The sequence below is a fragment of the Centrocercus urophasianus genome, unplaced genomic scaffold, assembly GCF_019232065.1.
Source record: "Centrocercus urophasianus isolate 14NV4802_14NV808 unplaced genomic scaffold, USGS_Curo_1.0 seq_14, whole genome shotgun sequence".
Classification (NCBI taxonomy): Eukaryota; Metazoa; Chordata; class Aves; order Galliformes; family Phasianidae; genus Centrocercus; species Centrocercus urophasianus.
Genome location: NW_024884586.1, coordinates 17,788,260 through 17,803,263, shown reverse-complemented (window position 1 = coordinate 17,803,263; position 15,004 = coordinate 17,788,260). Strand labels below are relative to the sequence as shown.

The following is a 15,004-nucleotide window of genomic DNA, read 5'->3' as shown; positions in this document are numbered from 1 at the left end:
CTACTGTCTAAAACAGCCTTTGAAGCTTTTATTGGTTACTTGCCCATCTTATATTAAGTTGCAATACAGTGACAATTATTCTTGGGTTGCATTCCAGGAAGCTGGAGAGCCTCTTGTGACAGAAATCTGCTGAAACAGCTGGATCCAAAGCAGCCATACAGCAAATGGGTGTTTATCTCAAATTGTTAAGCACTGACAAAGGTACAGCAATGTTTCAGAAGTGCAAGAAGCACCTGACTGAAGATGCAGTGTATTGCAACTTGGTTAATCTGTCTTTTGAACAAATGACACATCAAGTCTTCGTGCATTCTCAGCCTGTGCTGCTTTATTGCTAAAAAAATTTGTATACAGGTGCAGAGTTTCCAAGTTCATTTTTAAACAGTTCCTCTTTACAGCGTCAAAAGAATAAAATCTTATCTTGAAATCCTCAAAGATGCATAGATATAAAAGCAAGCTGCCTTTTGGAAAAAACATCAGAATTTGCAGGGAAACATTCTTTTACTGTTACCATGTAAAACACGTGCAATGCAAGTACATAGATCCTAGTGATACCAGTAATTCTCTCCACTAACCCGCGTGAGTAATGCCATCAGAAGTTCAGTATAAGAAGTCTTCTCTAACCTGGTTTGTAAGTATTAAGCTTATTTTTAACAATTTATAAACACCTCTCCTTTGCTGTTAGATCACATTTCTCAAAAGGAAGATGTCTTTACTGAAGTCCTAAAGTAGCTTACTCCCCAGGTTCTATATTGGAGAGGATAAGCATGAACAATGGATTCAAGTGTTTGCTCATTACACAAAAGAAAACATACATAACAGTGTTTAAAACCACATGAAATGTTCCAAAAAAAAAAAAAAAAAAAAAAAAAAAAAAAAAAAAAAAAAAAACACCAAAACAAAAACCCAACTCAGCATTAGGTGGCCACAATTAACTGCTGGGCTAAACTTGTTTCACCAATTCCATTTTTTCTTGAAGAAGTCGGCTCAAAGGATTTCATTTCATCTAACTTCGTACAGTAAAATAGTTAAATCTTCTCTTATAATATTCCTATTTTATTTGGCAATTCTTGTATATCTAGAAAGCATTCGTGAGAAAAACATGGCCCCATTGTAAACCCAAATCAGGGTGCTTTATGGATGGTTGGCTACAAAGTATGAACAGGAGTTAACTTGACACAATTCCTTCCTCCAAGACACCACCCCTTTCTGCTTAAGAAAGAGGACCGAGCCTCTGTACATGGAGAAGTTTTCTGCACAAGTTAAGCCCACCTGCAAAATTAAGCTAAGCTAGAAGTACGGAATTCTGCAGTAACAAGCCAGTATTCTACTTGAAAATAGCAAAAGCGTCGGTGACATCCACTGTGCTGTGTTATTTTCAAACCACCAGCAGAAATCCACTGCATTATCACTAAAGGACTTGGGAGATATTACTGAAAGCAGAATCAAAGTTTACAGAAAGATGGCACCCAAGTTCCCTTTTACTTAATAAGTGAAATAAAGAAAAAATATTATATTGCAACCCGTGTTGCAGAAGATAAAGACCTTCAGTGATCAAATCTCATTTTCTGTTTTTAAAAATCTCCTTTTCAAAGAACTTAAAAAATATACAAGATTACCAGTATTTTCAGGTTCGTTCCTGCAGATGCCATTATTGCTGGCTGGTACCAGTATGCTTCAGTACAGCTGCCTGTGTGGCTAGAGAGTTACCTGAAAATACTGTCTATTAAAAAGCTATTCAACACCTGAAATATATGTACTGTGCTTATTAATTTCAGTCTTCTCCAAATAAGTTCTCTCACCACAGACAAGCTTATTACCTACTGTCTGGCAAACACTACACTCATTTTGAGTCTGTTGTTTCTGCTACTGTTTTTTCTTTTTTTCCACCAGTTGCTCCCCCCTGCACCATGTAAGAAACTCTGCACCCTTTTCTTTGCTACAGCTGCAGCAGGTGAGAAACCTCATCTCGCCCCTAAACATGCTTAGTTCATGCCCTGCTTTTTACATGCTCAGGGCACTAATATGAACCAGACAAGAGGTTATGAAGGCGAGTTCTGCTGATCCTGGTTCCTGATTTACAGTTTTGGTGCCATGCTTCTGACCCTATCTATACATTCTGCCCCCTTCTCTACAGAGGCAGCACATTCTCTAAGAACAAAAACAAAACAATCCCAAAATTTGAGAATCAAAGCAGGAAGTTCAAGCTATTGGTATATAATTTCCTATTGCTTCATTATGTATAAATGCATATCTCAATTTACTGGTAATAACTACATTACACTAGACATTGTGAATCATGCATAATTAGAATACTAGCTCTAAGATTTGGTTTGTGGGCCTGTGCCATTTTCCTTCAGTTTCTCCATGCAGTTCTTCGTGCATAAGGCATCACAAACCGGACACCTTTTATTTGACCTGCAAACGTGCTCATTTGGAGGGGAAGAGGAGAGAAGCAGACAAGACTTACACGGGACATGCTAAACAGTAAGCTACCTTTTATCTTTAACCTCACATGTTGTAAAGCCTAGGGAAATCTGTCTACATTACAACCTGGTACGTAGGCTCAGAGACAGAAACACACTCCTTGCTTATGTCAAGTACACCTACACTTTCTCAAAACTCAGGAGAAAGTGCAGAGCAGAATGAAAGGGAACAAATTATGGTAGTGTTCTGCACTGTTAAATGAGACACCCTGGTTAGACTGCTGGCTTTTGTGTGCCAATCAAAGTGCTACAGGGGCAATATGCTGGATTGTTCACTAAAAGAAAAGCAATGGAATCTAACTTGAACTGCCATTATGCAGCTCTGTACCCGAACAGCAAGCTGGATGAAGCTCTGAAGGAAGCCCAGACTCCTTACTAGAGAAGCCGTTATTTCTAAGACTGGTTATCCATCAAAAAACATTCTCTTCCACACTTTTCCATTTTCTGCTCAAAAACATACTGCCAACCTTTGTTAACATAACCCTTGTATAACACGTTAGCACCCTAAAGCACACTACAGTTTGTTCTCACTCACCATCAAGTAGCCTTTGCAAGCCTTTTATTTTTGTCCTACATTTGACAACTATGCTCAGCTGCAGAGGTTGCAATCTGTCAGGTTGCAGCTCCCAGCACAAGCACTGGCTAGACTTACTGCAGCAGCATCACTGGGCAAGGGACTGTACTTATATGTAGCTTTTGGGGTTGCTACTGCTAAGTGGGTGGTGTCAAGAACAACCTCAGTGGTGGTCACTACACTTTTGATATCTCACAGTGTTGTAGCATATAACACTGCTACTTAGTTTTAGAAGCAGTGAAGCCAAGGAGTTCAGTTTGGAACAAAAGTCATGCCATAACACAACTGAAAGGCAATGGAATTTCCTTTGCAGCTGTGAAGACTGATTTCCAGGATAGTATACGCTGAAGCCTGAACTGAGAAGAATATGCAGACAGCTTGCCTAGCTACAAGTCTTGATTCCCTCCCCTTCTCTAAGTTAATGAGACCTTGACAATTTCTATTCCGCCACAAAGTTCATACTTCTGAAGCCTAAACATGACCATGTTTTCATTGTTAATTTGCTGCTATGTAAATGTACTTGCCAATCACAAGCAATTTGTAATTTATTTAATGCAGTTGGATCACAAAGCTTCCAATGTTATCAATAATTCAATAGCTGGAATTTAAGCTGATGTTAACTTCCCAGATCAGTTATCTTTTCATATTCATTACATATGAACCAATTTAGACATGTTTATGCTTATCTAGGTTACTTCATACTGTAAAAATGCTCACAGCCCTTAACAATCCCACTACCAACTTATGAAGAGCCAAAAGGCTTCATTCTAGGTCACCTCAAAACATTCAAAGTCTCCCTCCAGCTGGAAACTGCATTCCAAATTACTTCAGCTTTCTAGAATAAATCTAGCCAGATAGATCTAAGCTTCTGATGCAGTAATTCTGTTCAGAATACAGTACCATCTGTGGGCCATATAGTCTCCACACACTTCTGTACCTGCACTGAAATCACAGTCAGCTATGGATGCTTTAGAACTCCTGTGGCTCCTTTATGTAACACTTCGACAGCAAATGCTTTGCTGGGTGCAGAGGCTACAGCTGTAGATCAATATCCCTTTCTGTAATCAGAGGCTTCACAGTGCTTGCCTTGGCTAGACTTCAAGCACTAACAGTAACCAATGGTCTGAAACAGAATGTTTAGCAAGTCTAAAATTATTTTTGCTGTACAGTAACATTCTTAGAATCCTGAAAATCTCCTTTGGAGTATACAAATACTCTCTATTTTATTTTATTTTTTAAGACCTGTCATTCATATAAAGATCGGTCTTTTTAAACAAAGAAGTACCTACAATAAAATTCTAATTTCAGAAAGTTTCTTTCCACAGTCCAGTTTTGGAAGGGTCTAGTTTCCCTTCAGAGGCAGAGCAAGCACTGGACTACAAAAAATGAAAAAGAAACAGGGAAACTTCAGCTATCTGAAAAGATATTTCAGAAAAAACTGCCTGCTTTTTCCCAGCACTCACTGACAGTGCTTTAGATACGTGACACAGCTCAACAGTAGTACAAGGTTAATGAACTAAGTATTCAAGTGCCAAATTCCCTCCAATGAGAGGAACACTAAGAGGAATTCACCCATCTTAGGAAAAGAGACTTTTCACCCAACTCCCTGCAGCACAGAGCGCCACAAACTTATTTGGTTATTACCCACCTACTCTACTGTACAGCCTTGCTAATGCAAGTTATTTACTATCACATGCAAAACAGTTATTGCTACTAAAGTTCTATTTTCTTATTAAATCATCTTATGGCTTTGTTTGCATCAGGGATTCTTCCCCCTACATACTGTGCTATTTTGCATTCCAGTTTCAGAGGTATTTTTTTCAATTGATTCTCCCAAGCACTAAACTACTTTATTCAATGGTACAACTACTTCTGTTCAGAATTGAACCTAAATGAGCACAAGTCCCCCAGAACTCTGCTGTAAATGGCCCAACCACCCAATTTTCCTGGCAAAGCATTGGATGCAGAGAGACAGGGGGACGTTGTTATCTACACTAACTCTGCAAGGATTACTGGTTTTGCATCAAAGAACATGCTACTTGATTGATTACTTTAGAGATAGATCCTATTAAAATTACAAAACCGAGCCACCCATTCCATCCCCCCTCCTAATGGCCAATTACAGGCAGGTCTCAGGAAAAATAAGATGCAGTATCCTCTCTAAACCAACAAGAGAATTTTGTTCTCGTAAAGAGAGAAGTGTGTGAAGAGCAACACTGGCACCAAATAAAAGATTTTTTTTGCTAGGAAATCAGAGGATGCCATCCACAGAGCACTACACACCTCAGGAATCATACCAGTCTCTTATCTGACCAGCCCAAGCTGCCCACTGAGTGCTAAATCAGTTCAACTTCCCCGGGTCTAAGTTTTCCTTCTGAAAAAAGCAGAGGGAGAAATGTAAGTTATTAAAATTGAGATTAGAGCTGGAAAGCAATGCTGGGAGTTACCCAAAATACGAGATACTGAATCCTCAATTGGTGGGGAATCTACGATCCATAGGCTAAATATTGCCTGCTGAACAGATACAGGCTGCAATGTTGATTTTCAACAGCCCTTAACCCTACTACATTCTCTCTTATTAAGATGTGTGTAAACGCAGGATCCACCAAAGGTGTTAAAAGATTCAATAGGACTTCAGAAAAGAAAAAAAAAAACCAACAAACCTATCCATTATTGCACAAATTGATTAAGTCTTCTATGTAAAATTGGCAGATAGCATTTTGCTACCAGCAACTAAATGAGAGTAATGTATTGTTTATTGTAATTACATAATCAGATTCGAAATATATGTATGTTTTTAACTTAACAGATTTTGTAAGTAATATTAAGGTAGCAGAGAGGTGCAAAAAATGTACGCTAACTCTTCAACATATTCGTAATTCTGATAATATCATATGATGGGTTATACTAAAACTGAAAATGCTGCTCAGAGAAGAAAACACCTTCAACAGAGACTAAAAAGAAAAGGATAACCTGTGACAGAGATGAGAACTTTGGATGCTTACGTACACTAGTTTACAAAGATACACCGAAAACAAAACACTAACGATGATTCTATGAAGCCCATTTCTAACGATAGCATTGTCAAAGGGAGGATACTGCATACTTAGACCATGTTTGTGATATTTCTACTGTATCCTTTCTATTGTTAATTACATTATCATCACGGTTTATTAATAAATTTGTCACTCTGAAATTGTAAAAATACTACTAGGCTCATGCACTGATCCTAACATGGCACTACAGTTTGCTACAAAGCACTAATGCTTATGGAACTATACACATCTCAAAATGGAAGACATTGGTGATTTTGTTGTTTTCAAACAACTTGTAACATCATTTTGTCCACAAGTATTAAAATATATATATGTATATATATATATGATCTATTGCACATGCCCCTTGTTTCTGTAATCTTTCACACAGGAAGATTTCCAACCAACACAGAGAAAAAGTGGAGCAAGAAAAAGTAAGTATGTTGAGGCAGCATTTCCTAACAGCGGTTTTATAAGAGGCCGCTGGAAAGGTATGGCAGTGGGGTCTTCTGGGCACACATTATTGGAGTATTACTTCTGCGAAAGCCACAGATCTTTAGCCCCACTAAAAATATTATGTTCTAAGCTACAACTTGAAAACTAACATTGTTCCATTGCCAGGGTTAGAAGTCAGTTCTATTTTTTTTTGTTACAACGCAGGGTTCCAAAACGTTGAGGGTTATTCTTACAGAAGTGGAAAGGGCTGAAAGCGTCAACTCTCTAGTCAGAAAGATCTTTAAGGTTTTGTTCATACCCACAGAAGAAAAAATTTCATTCCTGTCCCCCAGTATTTTGTTATCAAGCTCTGCGAGAATCTACTGCTAGCTCTAATGTCAGAAGGATGAGTATGGGCAAGAAGTAAAAAAGAACCAATATTCAGAATCAGATGATTTTTATACCAGACACTTTTCAACATATAATCCTAAGATATTAACAGTATTTTCCATCAGTTAGAGATGGATCCTGCTTCTACAGACATCTACTATGGTAGATGTTTCCTATTGGTTTCAACATAAGAAGGTTCTAAATGAAAAATGTGCTTCTCTAGATGCATCTAGTACCAGAAAATTCAGATCACATTCAACAAAGAAATCCTATATTCTTAAAAGAAATCAGGCCAAGTTGGTGGTTGCCTCAACTGGATTAATGTAACTCATCTAAACTAATAAAAGGAACACAGCTTATCACAATGTTGCATATAATTTAAGTGCACCTCTGCTCATTACAGTGGGCATAATTTTGATACGCAGTGTCTTAACCACCCTGCTTAGCTTACATGTTTCCATGTATCAGACCCAAAAAAACGGGAAGGGCTTTCACTAAATCTTACTGTTACAATGCAAGTCTAAACACAGATCTAACCTTACTCTGAGGAACAGGATCAGTACCAACATCTGCTCTTCCTCTGCCATGGAAACTTGGTCCCCATAAAATTTCACCACATTTTATGTTTCAGAATGCCACCCTTGCGCAATTTATCAGTAAGGTTTAAGAAAGATTTCAATTGTTGGCTTTTCCAGCCATTTTCAGTCCGTCTGGCTCTCTCCAGTAGTCTTCTGAAACAAAAGACAAAACAAAACACCCCACCCAACCACGCTATTATTCCCCAAAACATAGTACTAGAGCCTATACCCCTTATTTGATCAAGATTTAAAAATATTTTAAGCTAAATCATATTTTGTAATGTTTGGATTAAGGTGCACTAAGAAATCCAGACTTGAAATGGAGATTATTTTTTGCCAAGAAATCTTACTTGCCATATCCAATAACACAACAAGGAGCGTGTGAACAGTATAAGATCCCACCTCAAAATGATTGAAAATATCTTATTTCATCACAAACAACGGAGACAGAGAACCCAGTGTAAACAGAAGAACAACAGATAGCGCCTTAATTTGGGAAGGAATAAGAGGAACCAGAAAAAGGCCCACTCTACGCATTTCTGCTATCTCTCAACTCGTACTCTCATATGGCTGAGCTCGTTCTGGGCCTAGACGATGGAAACACACAAGCCGTCTCAGTTCTCAGTCGCAACAGAATTAAGAATTTGATTCCATCAGCAATATGAAAAAGCTGAATCTGTGTCATGGAAGCCCAGGGGGTAAGCTGCAGCTTTATACCTTGGGTCTCTTCCATCTCATCAGAAGTTAATTTCTTTAATAAAGAAGTTCTGTCACATCTTTTCAACTGTAGAATGGTTTTGTTCCTTTTGCTGCTAAGGATCCATAAAAAGCCCAAAGGAGGGAATGATTAATGTGAACTTAATCATTATCTTGTAACCCTAGAGGTCCTTAAAGCTTCATTTTTCTTTGCTAAAAATGAAGTGGTGCAGAGTAATTTCTCCTTCTGCTCAAAGTTCTTCATAGCCAGAACTTATGTGGGTTTACACACGCAAATATACATTTTGATCACAGATTGGGATGATGCTGTTACACACTACAGACAAGGTGATTCTGCACTTGTTCCTATGCATTAGCTGCTTTGTGTGAGTTAACATCAAGACATTTATCTACAGAGTCAAGCCAGGATCCTGATCTACAAAATACCTGTTATGTGTGGGACTTCTCCAGTTGCTTGGCAAGTTTCTTCCTCGTAACAGAGCAGAAAGTATGTCCTGGTTTCTCTCTGCATACATGGCAATGCATGCAGATACTTTATATGTCAGGAATTTCAATATGACACAGTGAAGAACTTAATCTTCTGAAAATGAGGAAGATATCAGTGAAGAACACCAGCTTCCACTTGCATCTGATTGCAAAGTTTTTTCTTATTTTAAAACAAAGTGCAGATAGCCAAATGAAGAGCTGGCACTGAAGACATTTCTTCAGGTAAACTAATGCTGACTTCTGTTACTTTGCTTTTGAGTTCTGATGAAGCAGTAGGTTCCTTCTGTAGGAGACGTAATCTCAGGAATCAAATGTTGGGTGAGATGGCTGACACAAGAAGGGAAGAGATCTTTGTTCATCCAGCTCCATGAAAATGAAGGACGGGGTTTTGTTCACTAGAACAGAAACAGCCTGTGAGCAAGCAAAAGGACAATCATCTTAAATGTTAGGAGAGGGTCTGGAATTCCAAAATGAGAAGGAAGAAAGGTAGTTTAGGAAACAGAATAAAACGTACTTCACATTAACACAGTCGCTGGTTCATTATTTTTTTTTTCTAATGGACAAAAATAGTTGGCTTCAGACTGCAATTATCCCTTGTTCTATAAGATCTTATATACCTCATTTGGATGTCCATAAACTGGCTAATGATATACTATAGAAATACTGAACTGCACACTTACTCAGAAGCAGTGCATCCGAAAGTACACCAGTGTTAAAAAGCTATGAGACTTCTCAACTGTGGCTCTGACATATGCTGTGACAATGTTGAGACAGTACTGGAATGCACACAGAGAGAAAAAAGTTTGCTATAGCAGGTCCCAATTCAAAGAGACACTCTAAAGTGTTACCTAATTAATGACAAAACTGCCAGTGCTGTAACAGAAAAAAAAAAGCACTTATGACAGCTGTAAAATCACAGATCAGGTGGTTGGTTTTTTTTACTCATTTTCTCCACACTTGTCCACAGCGTAGACACAGTTCGCCAACTGCCATCTTGTCACTGATCTCCTGGCCTTTCGTCAGTGACACACCCAGAATTACCTAGTCACAGAAGCTGTTAAAATATGTTTGTTTTTTCCTTTAAGGTTGACGTCAGCCTGGATTAGAAGGTAACATGAGTACAGTCCTGCATTCTCCTATTCAACAATGAGAGATGTGAAAAAGGAAGCGTTTTTGCTCTCTAGTTTCTTTCTCAAATATAAGAGCATGAGGATACATCACGTTTTCTAACTTTTCCCACCCCTCGCTTTCCCCGGTCTGTCCTTGTGTGCCTTTCTCATATTACTCTAATTACCTTACTCCTTTAGTTGTTCAGAAACAATCTTCAGGTAATAATTTTCAACTCCTATATTAGAAGTAGCGAGTAGGCCATGAAAATGGCAATACAGCACACCGCCATCACCTTTCACCTTCTTCATGAGGCACGCAAATATTTCAGCGGATCATGAGCTTGAGTATCCATGCCCACAACTGATGGGAAAGTCTTATTCTTATCATGAAGGTGAGGAAAAACAGACCTGCAGAGATGCAAAAAACACGCCAAAGATTTATAGCTAAGCTGAGAATGGAATCTAACAGTCTGTTATATACCTTAACTACCAGAATATGCCTACTTCATTTACAGGGAAAAATAAACAAATCAAAATTCTAGAAGTTGATTGTCATACTCAGACATTTTGAATTCGCTTTCTTTTACTTGATAATTGACATTTGGTTACATTACTGTTCTTCCAATCCTTCTGTTTAACAAATCTACCTTTAAGATAACTACTCTAAGATAATGGAATGACATGGTTGCTGTCTCAGAAGAGTAAAATGACAACATGGATCAGGTACTTAATAACTTCCAACGCATTTATTTGTTTGCATTTATTTGTTTGCATGTTTATATTGTTTGCATATACACAGTTAAATCAAGGTTTATTACAAGCAAAGCCCAAGTTGAAATCAACGCTGAGACAAAATTCCAGTTCTCTAAAAGGATTCCAAGTTTTTTCTTAAAATCTCACTAACTGATGCATTCAGTAAGGGAAAGAAAGAAAAAAGGGGAAAGAAGGGAAGGTAGAGAAAGAAGGAAAGGAACAAAAAACCTGGTAAGTTTAGTATTTTATATTTAGTACCTAAATAATCTTTTGGTTCACTCACCACTATTTTTCAACACAACATTCTCTTCAGAGAATCTAGAGAGAGAGATGAAAAATTAAATGAAATTTACATCTAGGAAGCTATTCAGATAACAGATTATTATTTGCACAAGACACAGAAGATCATCTACACCTTCAAGGAACTAGTTAACACTTTGAGGCCTTTTACATTAAACACGAGGTTACTTTTCAGATGATCACTGCTACCGCCTTCTTTCAGTGTGAGGGAAAGGACAGTTAAGTGAGTCAGAGCTAAGTATGGAATACCCAGGATGGGTAACTTTAACAGGATGGAGTGGGAAGCACATGCCCAAAACATGCCTGGAAAGCTTTGGTCCAGAAACCATTCTCCTTCCTGAAGTAAAACCATGTGTGTAATTCCTTCCATAGAACGCAGTATAAGCAGTACTGATTTACCTTTTCCCTGGAATCTGCTTTGCTGGTCACAGCCCATATTAATCTCATTATATCTGGAGAATTAAGTATACACCAATGCTCAAATTAATTGATTGTATATATTTTGAAAATAAGCAACAGTTTATAGTAAGCTATAACATGTGTCAATTTCATAGGAACTGAGGAGGACACAACAATTTCAGCCTCCAGTAAGGCAAGGAACTCTTGTATAAATATAAGCCACTACAGCAAGGAGTCAAAATACCTTTTCTCAAGGATGCTGAGCCACCAATTACAAGTGTAGTTGGTTGCTCTGAACACACCTCTCAGATCACACAAAACTACTGGCAGCCTCACCAAAGTATTCCTGAGCTTTCACCCTCCTGCACAACACAGTGCCACTCTCAGTACTTCTGCAAGCAGCAGAGACCTGCACCTCCAGAAAATCTGCACTGAGCAGATGATCCCTAGCACTGGGCTTCAGGCTGCTTGGACCATCATCCTGTTGTCAGTTCTGACTCTCCTGATTTGAGCCCCCCACAAGAACTTGACAAGTACTGTGCAGCTTCAAGAGGCTGAGGAATCAGTAGTAACTGATTACCAAAACAATTGATTTAATAAATAACAGTTATCTAATTCTCCAAGCTTACTTATCAAGCAAATGGAAATAAGACATTGTCCAAGATTGGTCTTTGAGAAGTTGGGTTTTCCTTCACTCATCCTAACCCTACAACTTCAGAAAGTCTTTTTACAAAAAGGCCACAGGTGACATAAAGTAATTCATGCAAAATAATGTCGCACCCAATACTGATTATTTATTTTAAGTTCATTGATTTTGGATACCCCAGTTTTTAACCAGTCTTCTTGATATGCTTTCTATCTGATTTCCATAGGTGATGTGGGAGAAGGTTCACAACAGCATCAAAAGAACTTGCTAATGCAACCAGATATAAATCAAGGCTATTTAAAATTAGCAGGCAGTGAAACTGACAGTGACAGCAGCAACTCCATAATTAAAATCTATGGGAAATGCAGGGAAAAAAAGTTATTTTTCTTGTTTCATACATTACTCTGAACATATAATCTAGAACAAGAAATACCTGTGAAAACTCAGCATTATATATATAGATTCTTTCCTGTTAAACATTTCAAAACTACTATTTCACAGAGTTTTGACCTGTTGCCCACTGATATTCCTTTCACTCTACTGTAACTAAAGGTTAATTTCCGTGAACTCTAGGGGGGGGGAAAGGTCAATCTATTGACATAACCAGCACACCAGAAGTACAACGGACACTAAAATGAAGAATATACAACTGAATAACCTGAGAAGTGTATGAGGAAGACTTAGAAACAGGCTTATGGAAAAGGGTCACAGAGACAAACAGTCAAAAATTATATTTGAGGACTTTCCGATAGCTTAAAGTGCCAAATGTAACTAGAAAGCTGATAATGACAAAAGCTTATATTACAAAACAAGAAGTAGCATAATCATAATACGTATATATACATACCATCACAGAGCAGGTACAGGGCTCTCAGAAGGGCTTGCATTATCAGCACCTTAGTTAGTAGGTCCTCGGGTGCATCCTTCTGCAATTTCAGGAGACATCCCATCTGGCAAGAGAAAACAGTGACAATTCACAGAACGGGACAGGGTGGAGAGACAGATCACTGTCAGCTCCAAAAGGATACACTGAGTGCACCAACAGTACAGAATAGACAACACGTTGGGAGTCCATAGGACATAAGAACTTGCCAGCTGATGTCCCTTGTCCTCTGCAAAAGATCCCTGACTGCTAGACAGATGAAGTAAGCCATACTCCTGCCATACTCCCTTGGCTGCTGGACGGACATCTCAGGCAGTGCACACATCCAGCTGTTAATTAGATTCCAAGCCTAAGTCACTGTAACCTGTTTCTACTTAAAATAAATTTACCCTCACCTCCTCTGAGGTTCCTAAGGATATTTCCTATCTTTTTGGTACACTGCTACTTCCTACAGCAGTAGATAAAATAGGCAACGCTGTTTCACAGCTGCAATTTCTATACATATCATAGTGACGGAATAGATAGGTCCTATGGCTCTCTACTTTTCAAGCAAAGAAACATCCCTGGTTGCATATCCCATTTTAGGGAAACTGTTTGTGCCTTTGCATCTTCCGTTCAGGTAACCATCAGAACTGCTTTCAATCATCATTTCTTTCCTAGTTTTACAGGATGAACATGGGAGGTGTTGAAGAGGTACTTCAGACCCTTCACAGACTCGGTCAGAAAGTTCAGCCTTAGTCGGCCCCTAATTTTTGACATCCCAATGAGAGGTGTAAGATGCACAGCCTAGGCACATATTGCATGGGCTCACAGCACCACAAGCAAGACTGTAAAGCAGTGCAATCTGTCAATGTGGCATACACTAGGGCAATTTCTTTTTCTAATTTATTTTTGTATGACTTCTGAAAGTTCTCGAGCATTCAAAGCAATTAAGAATATATACTAAACCAAATGTACTTCATTACTGCTCAAAACTGTACAGCTTCACATGAAGAGAGCCGATAGGTTACCATTCTTCTAATTACAGTATAAAGAAAACTTATCTTTATACATTATACGATCAAGGCAAATTGCTTGGTATATTTCAAACATTTAATTTCAAACCATTCATACACAGACATGTCTAAGCAGGTATACAGCAGCAGTCTTAACACTGGGTTGCTCACAAGCTGCCCTTACTGTTACTAGGAGAATGATACAGCATAAGGGATAGAAACATGCTGCAGCACATACAAAGCATTCCTTAGGAAATGGTCTTAGAAGTAGCTACTGCTTTTAGAACTGGTTGCCAAATCACACTTAACGTTTCTTCCAAGCTATTCCATTGGCTACAAACAAATTTCTTATTATCAGGTCATGCAAGATGACGTTCCGTGTCTACACGGGATCTAAAACTTGTCATTTAGCCACTTTGGTGGGTTATCTTTTTTTACTTTTACCTGACAGTGAAAACGTAGCCATTTCGAACTCTGTAACAAACTAGATTTAAAGAACTATCATAAAACATGAGACACAAGGCACTCCCGTGCTAGAGACGGCTTCCGACCCGTACAGGCAGAGAAGGGCAGGAGGATCTCAATGACAGCTTACCGACGTCTAAGGCCCTTTTCACCTCCCTAGCGGTTGCCACCCGCGCCGCTCGGTTCGCCTCGAACCCCGCAATGGGCGCCGTCCCGAAGTTACTTTGCCCCGTGGATCGCTCCCGCTTTCCGACGGCGTCGGCTAGCCCGGAGCCACCACGTCCCGCGTCAAGAGGGCGCGGAGCCTCCGGACGGCAGCGCAACCGCCCGGCTCGGCTCCCCGCCCCGCCGCGGCCTGGCTCCGCTGCCGAGTTCCCCTCGCAACCAAGGCCACCGGGCGGTCGCGGCGGGCCCGGCCCGCTCCCGCTCCTCACCGGGGCGCCGCCCGCGGCTCTGCCGTCCCATCTCGCCCCTGAGGGCCGCTCCGGCGGGGAGGCCGCGGTGCGGGGCGGGGGGCCGGGAGTCGCCCGGGTGCGCGCCGGATCCGGCCCAGAGCCTAGGGAAGCGGCGGTGCGACCGTGCCCGAGCCCGGCCCGGCGAGGGATCGGGGCGGCTGGATGGGCGCGCCCCCCCGACGGAATCTTCGTCCACCTGCTGCACTCACCTGAGCGCGGCCAAGGCCGCGGGGCCGCGGGGCCGCGGCCGGCCCAGCCCCTCCGCCTCTTCCTCTCACTCCGCCATCTTCCCCTCCTCACC

At 40.1% G+C, this 15,004-nt stretch overlaps 1 long non-coding RNA gene across 1 annotated transcript; it reads right to left on the bottom strand.

Moving 5' to 3' along the window:
- Positions 1–299: 299 nt before the first annotated feature.
- Positions 300–14,957, bottom strand: LOC122157766. Its single transcript, XR_006168018.1, has 5 exons — positions 14,913–14,957; positions 12,753–12,855; positions 10,844–10,878; positions 9,993–10,215; positions 300–9,109 (listed from the first exon to the last, which is right to left on the bottom strand). It is a non-coding gene; the product is annotated as an uncharacterized LOC122157766 (long non-coding RNA).
- Between the last annotated feature and the right edge of the window lie 47 nt (positions 14,958–15,004).